The sequence below is a fragment of the Oryctolagus cuniculus genome, chromosome 4 (assembly GCF_964237555.1).
Source record: "Oryctolagus cuniculus chromosome 4, mOryCun1.1, whole genome shotgun sequence".
NCBI lineage: Eukaryota > Metazoa > Chordata > Mammalia > Lagomorpha > Leporidae > Oryctolagus > Oryctolagus cuniculus.
Genome location: NC_091435.1, coordinates 10,966,099 through 10,977,749, shown reverse-complemented (window position 1 = coordinate 10,977,749; position 11,651 = coordinate 10,966,099).

Sequence of the window (11,651 nt, the reverse complement as noted above, 5' to 3'; positions counted from 1 at the left end):
AAAACTATTGTGCCCAGATCAGCACCAGACAAGGACAGAGGATTTAATGGAAATTTTAAACAAGATGGGTCAAGATCCTGAAGCATTTCTCCAAAGAATTATAAGAGGAGAATAGGCACGGCGTTGCCAGTATGATCCTGAAGATAAAGCACAATCAAAACAGTGGCTACCGAGAGGAGGTGTGGTTCAGCCACTGCAGAAGCAGAGCAGTCATGGGCAGAAGTCATGGCCACAGCTTTTAGGGTGCTCCAGGCACTTTGTTGACTTTATGGGGGGGCCAAAGAATGGTCAAATCTGTTTGTTATGAGGGTGTTTTGAAAACGTTTGCCAAAGCCTTAGTAGAAAATGCCTGGGAAATCCTCGTTAGAGGGTGGTTTCCACTGTGACAACGCTCATCCAAGGGCAGTGTTGTGAGAGTTCCACTGAGAAATCATTAGGCATACTCCTTACAGCCCTGACTTGGTTCTTCTGACTTCTTTTTGCCCTAATCTTAAATCTCTAAATTGCACCTGCTTTTCTTCAGTTAATAATGTAAAAATGACTGCATTGACATGGTTAAATGCCTAGGACTCTCAGCTAATTGGTTAGTATCACTTAGCTTATAAAAGTGTCTCAAACTTGATGAAGCTTATATTGAGAAATCAAATTTATATATACATATATATTTTTTTCAAATATTTATTTTTTTATTTGAAAGAGTTACAGGGAGAGAGGGAGAGACAGAGACAGAGATACCTTCCATTGGTTGATTCACTCCTTAGATGTCCTCAACAGGCAGGGCTGGGCCAGGCCAAAGCCAGGAGACAGGAGCTTCATCCGGGTTCCTCACATGTGTGGCAGAGTCCCAAATACTTAGGCAATCTTCTGCTGCTTTTCCCAGACAGGGAGCTGGATCAGAAGTGGAGCAGCCAGAACACAAACCGGCACCCATAATGGATGTCAGCATCACAGGCAGTGACTTTACCCATTACACCACAAATGCTGGTTCCTATATTTTTAATTTTCATCATTTAATTCCATTTTTCCAAGAACTTGAAATTCCCTTGTATGAGAGAACCCGGCATTTTAGACTTGCAATTTGAATTTGAAATATTTAAGAGTATATAATTAACTAAATTTATGGATAGTCTTTGAAAGTTGTATTATGAAGGTACAGTTTAGCCCTATGGCTCAAAGATGATAGCAATTTATTTTACTCTTTCTCACTAGTCCTGATCTGAAGGCCAATCATCTTTGCTGTTTGAGACTTTCAAAAGGATTTGTTCCCTCTCACCTTCAGCTCCCTGCTTGATGGTAGTTCACCATCACATCCAAGGGGAGTGGGGAAGAAGAGAGTCTGGGTATCTTTAAGGAGATGAGCTGGCTGTAGCACCCATTCCATTGGCCCAAACTTAGTCATGTGGTCAGAGCTATTTTCAGTGTAGCCTGGGGAATGCAGTTTGTGGTTGAATGGACCAGGTGTCCAGTCAAAACCCAGAAGTTTTGGCTAAAAGGAAGAAAAGAGGGAAATTAACACTAGAAAACAGTTGGCACTTACTCATTGTGAATCTTAAGGAAACTTCATCCATGGATTTATTAAATTTATTAACTGTTTCAAGGTTTACAAAGAAAGTACCTGTCAGGTGTCTAAGTTTGCTATGTCAGGTGTTTTTGAAGCACTTTAGAGAATATATTTTAATTTTAGATGCACTCAAAATGTTTTAGGAAATTGAATATTAAACATAAATAAGGCTAACTTGAGTCAATCCAACATTTATCAAAGATAAATGATTAATTAAAAAGTGATTAATTTTTATAGAGAGATTAGTAGACATTGAAAAGGATGAGACTTGTAAGTTAAACACAAAGGCTTATGAAAAACCTAGGTTTTCAAACATTATAACTTTAACAATGCAAGTATTAATCAGAACAAGTAACTCTAAGAGGTTCTCTGCATAGTGTGCTTAAGAGGCTTAGTCTGTTATGGGTTGCTATCCCCAGACACCTGAGACTGGGTGGTTCTGATGTAGGCAGATAGGATAAAGTTGATTGGGTTTGTGAGGTGGAAGACCATGCCTTCACCACGCCCCCTGTGTGACCTCATGCCCCTACCTGACTCCACCTATACGCCCAGCTGCCAATCAGGCTACATAGCCACGCCCCTTTGGAAGTGGATAAAAGGCCTGGAGCACGTGGGCCCCTCCCTTTATTGCGCTTTGTTGCCCTTGCTGCCTGTGCCTTCAGGGCGTGTGGCCTTGGGCCGCCCACTCCCTGCTTCCCCGCCTGCATGCTTGCTGCCGGTGGCTCCCTTCTGGCCTGTTCGCTGCTTGTTGTGGACCCAGCTTAGCTTCTAGACTTCTCTTTCTCCCCCAGATAAAGCCCTCACTCTCCTACTCACTTCTCAAAACCTTAAAACTTACCATGTTGCCTGGTCTATTTAAGCTAGTATTCCGAAAACTTCTCTGAATACGTGGAAGTATATTAATAAGCGAGGTGGTAATAGTTCGTAGGAAACGGAAATTTGTTTTCTCACAGCTCTGAAGGCCGGGAAGCCCAAGGTAAAGGTGGTGTCTACTGATGGTGCCTGGAATACTGCAGCCCAGGAGGCAGGTGGAGGAGCGAGAGAAACGTACTTCCTCTTCCTTCTAGAAGAATACCGAATTCTGCCAACAGCGAGGGGCTCTCATGGCCTAATCACTCTTTTTTTATATATAAATGAATTGATTTATTATTTAAAATCAGGTGACAGAGAGACAGGGGAGAGAGAGAAAGAGTGATACAACGAGAGAGATAAAGAGAGCTCTTTGATCTGCTGGTTCACGCCCCAAATGGTTGCGAGAGCCGTGGGCTGGACCAGGCTGAAATCAGGAGCCAGGAACCAGGAACTCTATCTGGGTCTCCCACATGGGTGGTGGAGGCCCAAGCACATAGGTCATCTTCCTCTGCTTTCTCAGGCATAGTAACTGGGAGCTGGGCTGGGAGTGGAGCAGCAGGGACTTCAACTGGTGCTCTGGTAGGGGATGCTGGTGTCACGGGTGGCTGCTTACCCCACTGTGCTGCAATGCAGGCCTCCCTAAGCACTGCTAAAGACTCTGCATGTTTTATCACATTGGCAGCATCCGAATTTTGGAGGGCACCCATTCAAACCACAGCAGCGCCTTTGGATGGGTTTCTATTGCTTGTGACGGAAAAGCCAGAGGAAGCCACAGTTTCTCCTCTACCTCCATTTTCCCACGTTTTTATCTCCACATAGTAGACCTCACAGCTGTGTTTCTGCATTTATGACAACCCTCACCACACAGGCATGGGTGGAGCAGATATCCATCGGGCTGCCTGTCTAGCCTCCCCTTTTCTGCAAAATATTTCTCCTGATTGACCCAAGGGTGGACCATTGAACCAAATCAGGCTAACCAGATGCTGGTTGAATGGGAGCCTCAGATTATCCTCTAGGGGGTTACAAGGATTGTCTGCAGCCTAAGGAGCTGAGAATATATGCTGTCTATTGTGCAGACTAGAGAACAGAGAAAAAGGGTCCTTTCAGATCAGAAGAATTAAGCTGATGGGTGGAGAAACAGAGACAACAGATGAAGAGCATTCTGGCTCTAGACAGTTCCAGAGACCCAATCCGATGCACGTTGCCGCGAGTCCTGGGAGACATCTGGTATACTTGCCATAATTCATCCCTCCCTTCCAAACACACTAGAGTCACTTTCTAGTACTTGTAATTAGAAGCATTCTATCTAATACGCATGAAAATATATTAAACTCATTGTGTGAAGCAAATGTGTGGGGTTTGCTTTCAAGAGAAATAGCTGATTGGTTGTTTCCATTAGGTGGAAAATTCCAGTGCAGATCTGACCTTTAGGTCGTGTGCCCTGGTGAGTCCATGAAATCAAATCTACCTAAAATTCATCTCTTCCAGTCACTCTAGCCTTGCAAAATACCCAACATTGACTGAATATAAGAAAGTTACAGCTGATTAACTACTTGTAACTTGTGGAACATCTCATTATTCTTAATTGATGGAAAGTTACCCAAATTGCAATACACGGTCTCTGGCAGAGACTGCTCTCCTACCAAAGCTATATTTTCCAGTTCCTCTTAAAGGTAAAGTCAAGCCATAAGAAGAACCATGTTCTCCAGGGTCGGTGCTGTGGCATAGTGGGTAAAGCCGCCGCCTGCAGTGCCTGCGTCCCATATGTGTGCTGGTTCGAGTCCCAGCTGCTTGACTTCCAGTCAAGCTCTGCTGTGGCCTGGGAAAGCAGTGGAAGATGGCCCAAGTCCTTGGGTCCCTGCACCTGCATAGGAGGCCCTGAGGAGGCTCCCGGATCCTGGGTTCAGGTCGGTGCAGCTCCGGCCATTGCCGCCAATTGGGGAGTGAACCAGTGGATGGAAGACTTCTCCCTCTCTCTCTCTCTGCCTCTCCTTCTCTCTGTGTGTAATTCTGCCTTTCAAATAAATAAATAAATATTAAAAAAAATAAAAGGACCAGGTTCTACGATAGGTGCAACTTCTGGGCTGCTTCCATCCAGGGAATAACCCAAGACCTTCCTTCTGTTTTCCCTTCCTGCTTCTGGGATGAGAACGGCCTCACTGAGCACAGGGAGAAGCCAGGTTCTATTGACAGCAACAAGACGGGGAGAGCCTGGGTCCCCAGTTCTGCTTACTTTCGGGCCTTCCCATGAGAGAGAAATAAGCCATCATCAGTCATTGCTTTTTTGACTTTTGTTTCGGTAGCTAAACTAGTACTTGAACTATAACATGGTCTTGTGTGGAAGAACAATAAAAAGGAATGGCTCTAGCCTAACACTAGACATTTTTTTAAAAGGTTTATTTATTTATTTGAAAGGCAGAGTTACAGAGAGGCAGAGGCAGAGGCAAAGAGAGAGAGAGGTCTTCCATCTGCTGGTTCACTCCCCAGATGGCCACAACAGCCAGAGCTGTGCCCATCCAAAGCCAGGAGACAGGAGCCTCCTCCTGGTCTCTCTCCTATGCGGGTGCAGGGGCTCAAGACCTTGGGCCATCTTCCACTGCTTTCCCAGGCCATAGCAGAGAGCTGGATTGGAAGTGGAGCAGTCGAGACTCTAACCTGCTCCCATATGGATTGCAGGCTCTACGGGAGGCGGCTTTAGCGTCTATGCCACAGTGCTGGTCCCAATACTAGACTTTAAATGGACGAGATTTGCTCATTCAAAATTTATTTGTTGAATCACAAAGATCTGAATGCACATGGCCGAGCAACCTCAGAAAGAACATCCAGGCTGATGAAGCAAATCAGCCCGTGTAAGATGAGCAGTGCCCAAGGGAACCTGGAACATTTAACCTAGGGAAGAGGGGGCTCAGGGTAGGCCAGAAAGCTGTGTGCAGCCGCAGGAGGCGTTCATGTTGAAGAGGGAATAGGCTTGTCCCGGATGTCCCCCGGAGACTGGCCGATAGGCTATGAAGGGAAGGAAAGCACTGAGAGAGAATTCTGCCAGTCAGGCTTCCTGGTTGCAAGCAACAGAAACAGACTCTGTCTTAAGCCAAAAGGAAGTGTATTGCGACAACATCTGGAGGAATCTGAGAGTTGACCGGAGCCCTGGGGACTGGCCAGGCGCTAAAAGCACTTTTGGGATTGGAAGGATTTGGGCCAGGAAGCCCGGCCATAGTCATGGAGCAGAAAGGTCAGGTCAACGTGATTAATGACCTCCAGCTGCTCCTGGTGTCCCTGGGGGGCTCACTCAGGATGCAATCATTGTCTTCCCTTCTTGGGCCGAACGTGGGGTGGCGTAGGCTAATGTGGCTCTGTTGACTCTGGCATGAAAGCCAGGCATCTCCACAGGAACTGGGATGTCTCAGACACGTAGCCTGTGCCACCCTCAAAGATGCTGCCTGTGGCCAGTGTCCCAGGATAGGGAGGGACTTGTCAATTCGAGGCCGTCACCTCCTCTCCACCTTCACTCTACTGAATGATTCCAATGTGAAGAGTTCACCACCTCCTAAGTTCTTCTTCTTGTTAAAATGGATCAAAGCTGGAGAGTTTGGACTTTCTGGCTGGTGCCACTTCTGTGCATCCGGGTCCCAGGATTCTCTTACAGAACGCCCTCCTCTTGTCAAATCTGCATATTCAACATCACCATCCTCAGACTCCATCAAAACATTGTGTGCTCATCTTCCCTCCTCCTGTCCAAATGTTTCCATTCTTCACATTCCAGCCCAAATCCCACATCATCTCTGAAACATTCTCAAACCATCCCAGCCCAGAGTAATCTCTCTATGGAAAATGTTTGCCCCTGCTCTTTTTTTAAAAAAAGATTTATTTATTTATTTATTTATTTAAAAGGGAGAGTTACAGAGAGGCAGAGGCAGAGAGAGAGAGAGGTCTTCCATCTGCTGGTTCACTCCCCAAATGACTGCAATGGCCAGAGCTGTGCTGATCTGAAGCCAGGAGCCAGGAGCTTCCTTCAGGTCTCCCACGAGGGTGCAGGGGCCCAAGCACTTTGGCCATCTTGTACTGCTTTCCCAGGCCACAGCAGAGAGCTGGATCGGAAGTGGAGCAGCCGGACTTGAACCGGCGTCCGTATGGGATGGTGGCACTGCAGGCAGTGGCTTTACCCGCTACCCCGCAGCGCCAGCCCTGCCCCTATTCTTTGTGAAGAAGATAATTGCTATATTTTTATATGCTTTCCATTTTTTAGAATTGATACATAAATCTTATTTGATAATTTATCTTTAAGCACACTTCAATCTTCTTGTTACCTTGACTATAGTTTCTCAAGGACCTGGACAATTTCTTTTTTTTTTTTTTTAAGATTTATTTATTTATTTGAGAGATGGAGTTACAGAGAGAGAGAGAGAGAATGAGATAGAGACAGAGGTCTTTCTTCCACTGGTTCACTCCCCAGATGGCTGCAACAGCCAGAGCTGAGCCCATCTGAAGCCAGGAGCTTCTTCTGGTCTTCCACATGGATACAGGAGCCCAAGCACTTGGGCTATCTTCCACTGCTTTCCCAGGTCATCAGCAGGGAGCTGGATTGGAAGTGGAGCAGCCAGGACTCAACTCACGGCCATATGAGATGCTGGCACCTCAGGTGGATGCTTAACCTATTAGGCCACAGTGCTGGCCCCCTGGACAATTTCACATACATCTTTGTATCTCCTGTAGAACGTAACAAAATTCTTTCCATATAGACTCTTGCTTTTGCTTAATTGATTTGAATACCAGAGGTGGGTATGTTCTTGACCCCTTATGCAGGAATTTGGGGAAGGGGAAATGAGGGAGATGACGCTAGAGGTGTATCAGAGAGTGATCTGAAATGACTTTTTGTGTAGGTGTCGAAGAGAGTGGGTTAAGCCACTGTTTGGTAGAGCTGCACTCCATCCTAGAGGGCTGGTTCAAGTCCTGGTTATTCTGCTTATGATCTAGCTTCCTGCAAATGCACTCTGGCAGGCCACAGATGATGGCTCATATACTTGGGCCCCCGCCACTATGTGGAAGACTCAGACTGAGTTCCAGGCTCCTGGCTTTGGCCTGGTCCAGCCTCGGCTCTTGTGGGCATTTGGGGAGTGAACAAGCAGATGGAAGATCTCTCTCTCTCTCTCTTTCTCTCTCTCTCTTGTTCTTTCAAGTAGAAGTAGATGAAAATAAGTAAATAATGGGAAAAAGGGTTTCCTTACAGTGTAATAATGATATTAATGACTTAATAGTTTTACAGCCTAAGATATAACCCATATACAATAAATTATATAGAATATGCACTTTGATGATTTTTGACATATGCATATATCCACTGCGCTTCTCCTCTCAGAACGAATCCACCTCAACACGTTGCCTTAATCAAGATAATAAATATATATCCATCAGGCCCAAAATTTTGCTATCTCTGCTTCATGCCAACCCATCAAGCAACTATTGATTTGTTTTAGGTCACTATAAGTTTGCATTTTTTAGAATTTTATATAAATAAAATCATTCCATTGTATTCCTTTTTTGTCTGCTTCTTTTTACCCAGCAAATTGAGATTCATCCACGTTGTTGAATCTATAAATAGTCAATCCTTTTTACTGCCAAACAGTATTCCACTGTATGGGTATGTCACAATTTGTTCAGCCATTCGCCTAGTGATACTCATGTGTGTTGCTCCCAGTTTGTGACTATTACAAAGGAAGTTGCTATGATCATTTGTGTACAAGTTTTTGGTTTACCTTAGGTAAATACCTGGGAGCAGAAGAGCTGTAGATAGGGCAGATCTACGTGCAACATTGTAAGAAATTGCCAAAGTGGACAAACCCTGTTAAGTGCCCGTGGGCAGAGCCCGAGTGTTCCAGAAATCCCATCTTCCACCAGCACCTGACTTCTGAAGCTAGTTCATTTTAGCCTTCTAGTAGACATGCAGTGGTATCTCATCTAATTTGCACATTCTTAAAAGCTACTGATGCCGGGCATCTTCTCATATGCTTCTCTGCCTCCTGTAGATGCCTTATTGTGTTATCTTCTTGGATGAAGTGTCTTGAGATCATTTGCCCACTTTAAAATTGGATTGTTTTCTTATTACTGAGTTTTGAGCTTGTCTGTATGTTCTGGACATCCATTTTTCGTCAGAGGAGTTCTTGGTGTGATAGAAATGAGCCCAGAGTTGGAACTTCGTTGTGCTCAGTCAGTACCTAGCCCCAGCCCTCATGAAGCCGTGGGTCAAGGGGACAGCTGTGGGGAATCTGAGCAACTTCCTTCCACATCCGCTGTATGCATGCAACATGGTATGATTCCTGAAGACCGGACAAAGCACAGGTGCTAAAGCAACACAGAAGGGGTGTCTGGGGCAGTCTTTTGGTGCAAGAGTAGGCATTTATTGTGGGCCAATGGCCACAACTCACCTAAGCAGAGACTAAGAGTTAGCAAAATTACATACTGTGCTGATGGAAGTGCAAACTGGTACCACCACTTTGGACAGCCATTTGGCATTATCTAGAAAAGTTGAAGCTTCGCATATCAAGGAAAGTAACATTCCATTCCTAGGTGCAGGCCTTGCAGTCACCCTTGCACATGTACATATGAGGGTACTTGAAAAGTCCCTGGGAAGATAATTAAAAGATAAATTAATTTTGGTGCAAAGGTTTTGAAAACTATGCACATGAGAAGTCTTCAAAATGTTCATAGAGATGTGTACCACGGTGGGCAGGCATTTGGCACAGCAATTACTCCATATTGGAGTGCCTGGCTAAAGTCTCGGTTCTTTTATTTCAAGTCCAATTTCCTGATAAAGCATACCCTGCAAAGTAGCAGGTGATGGCTCATGTACTTAGGTCCTTGCCATCCATGTGGGACACCTGGACAGAGCTCTACGCTCCTGGCTTTGACCTGGCCTAGCCCTGGATGTAGGGCATTTGGGGGAGTGAACCAATGCATAGAAGATCCCTTTCTCTGTTTCTCTCTTTTTCTCTGCCTTTCAAATGAATAAAAAATTTAGAAAAATTTTCAAAAATATATACTATGACAAAACTAAGTATTGATTTCAATATTTTTGCACCAAACTTTATCTTTTAATCCTATTCTCCATAAAATGTTTGAAGTACCATCAAATTTCCATGAGTCTATCTGGACAAGAATGTTCCCACCAATATTACTTGCAATAGTTCAACAGAAGCATCCCAAATCTAAGAACATAGAATGCACAGTGGTTTAGTTGCACAATGGGATGGTAACAACCATGAAAATAAATTCAGCTATAGCTACAATCAATAACTTGCAAGAAGCTCATGATGTTGGGAGGGAAAAGAAAAATGCTCACAGAACACTCAGTATAAGGCATTGCTTAGGAATGCATACAGAAATGGTGAGACTATAAGGAAAGCAAGGACGGGGGTAAGGGAGGGACATGCTTATACAGAAGGGATACTGGGATGTTGACTATGCAGTTATTCTTTAAAATTGCCATATGTGTTTTATGCAATTTCTGTTTATGTGATACATCTCATGATAAGGCAGAAAAGCAGAAGCTAGGAATAGGCTAGGTGAAGGGAGAGGTGTGTTCCAGGCCGAGGGGCACAGGCTAGGTGGGAAAGTGTGCAGAGCTCTGGGACATGCAAACACGAAGGGACCGCATGGTGAGGGTGAGGCAGACAGATGGCCCCTACTGAAGAAAGGGCCTTGTAGACCCCAGCGGTACTTTGAGTGCAGAGGCGAAGCCAGAGAAGTGTCTAAAATGCAGAGAGACTGAGACAGATCTGAATTTTCGGAGCCTTTGGCTACAGCACGGAGGATGTACTGCATGGTAACCAGCTGTGCGGCGGCAGTGTTGGAGATGAGCGGGTTCTGGGTCTTCACCTGTTGGCACTGCCTGTGGCACTTACTCAGGGCTTGGTCTGAATCCAAACAGAGCCACGGGCCTGCAGCAGCCGGGGAGTTTCATTAGCAGCACTTCCAAAGCCTGCGGCCGAGCCTCCTCACCTTCAGCCCAATGGCCCTACTGTGCCGCTGGTTGTGGATGCACAGCCCTGGCTCATGTTGCACGCAGGGACGTGGCACTACCTAATCGTTGAATCATCAGTAACAGGAGATTCTCCTCTCTGGCTACTCCCTAATGTCAATCAAGCAAACATATGATTGAGGAGCAGGTGTCAATCTTCCTCCCAGAGGCCAGCTCATTTAGATTCTGAACATTTTGGAATAAAGGAGAAAAGAAAAACAAAAAAGGACCCGAAGATTTGTGGATAATCAACCCCTGAAGAAAGTTAACTCTTTGCAGGAATTGTTTAAGAACAGTAATAGTAATGATGCTTTATTTCCAGAAGGGCTTGTTCTGTTTGTAATAATGTCATAGGGGAGCAATGGCCTGACACTCTCTGAGTTTTCTGAGTGATGCAGGCTTCCTTATGTAGGGAGCTAAATTCCCACGTTATTTTCGGCATATTCACCTAAGATCAAAGTAAACCTTGGCTGAATGTCCACGATGATTTGCTGTGGGAGGTTCTGTCTGATAGCTTCCAATTATCTCGTAATTTTAATTGTGCCTATGGTATTTTTTTTTTTTTTTTTTTGTCACCATAGATGGCCGCTGCTATTGTTCCTATTATGTTTGGAACAACACACACTCTATAGCCCTCAAACATTATGTTCTGACTTGACACATCCTGAGCTATAAAACGTTCCTCATTGCGTTTGAGGCGTTTGGTTTATTACCAGCTATCTTCTCCGCAGCAAACGGCCATTTGCTTCTCGCATGTTCTCTGCTGGAATCTCTTCTGCCTCCCACACACCCATCGGTCGTCTTCTCCAGTACGAGGAAAAATCCGAAGAAGTTCAGATCAAAGGGGCAATGCTGGTTCCTCAAGGCACACTTGGCCTTGAGCTTTCCTGTGCTGCCTCACCATTGCTGTAATCTAGTGTTTATGGGCCTTGCGCCTTTGAGTCAACCTCTGCTCAGCCCTATCTGGTTACAAGAGGGAATTCTCCTCTGGTCGGATCAGGGCAGCCGCCGCAGCAGCAGCAACAGGGCCTGCTCTTGCCGTGGTTCTCCCATGTGGACCTTAACACCAGGAAGTGTTGACTGGTGCTGTCATGGCAGCCAGCCACCAACACTCCGCCTGTGCGGCTACCCCTGTCCCCTGAGCCCCCGTTGGAGCCATAAAAGACATCACTTTAGCTCTTCAGATTATAATCTTACTGTGGCGATTAATGAAGATGCACCATCCAG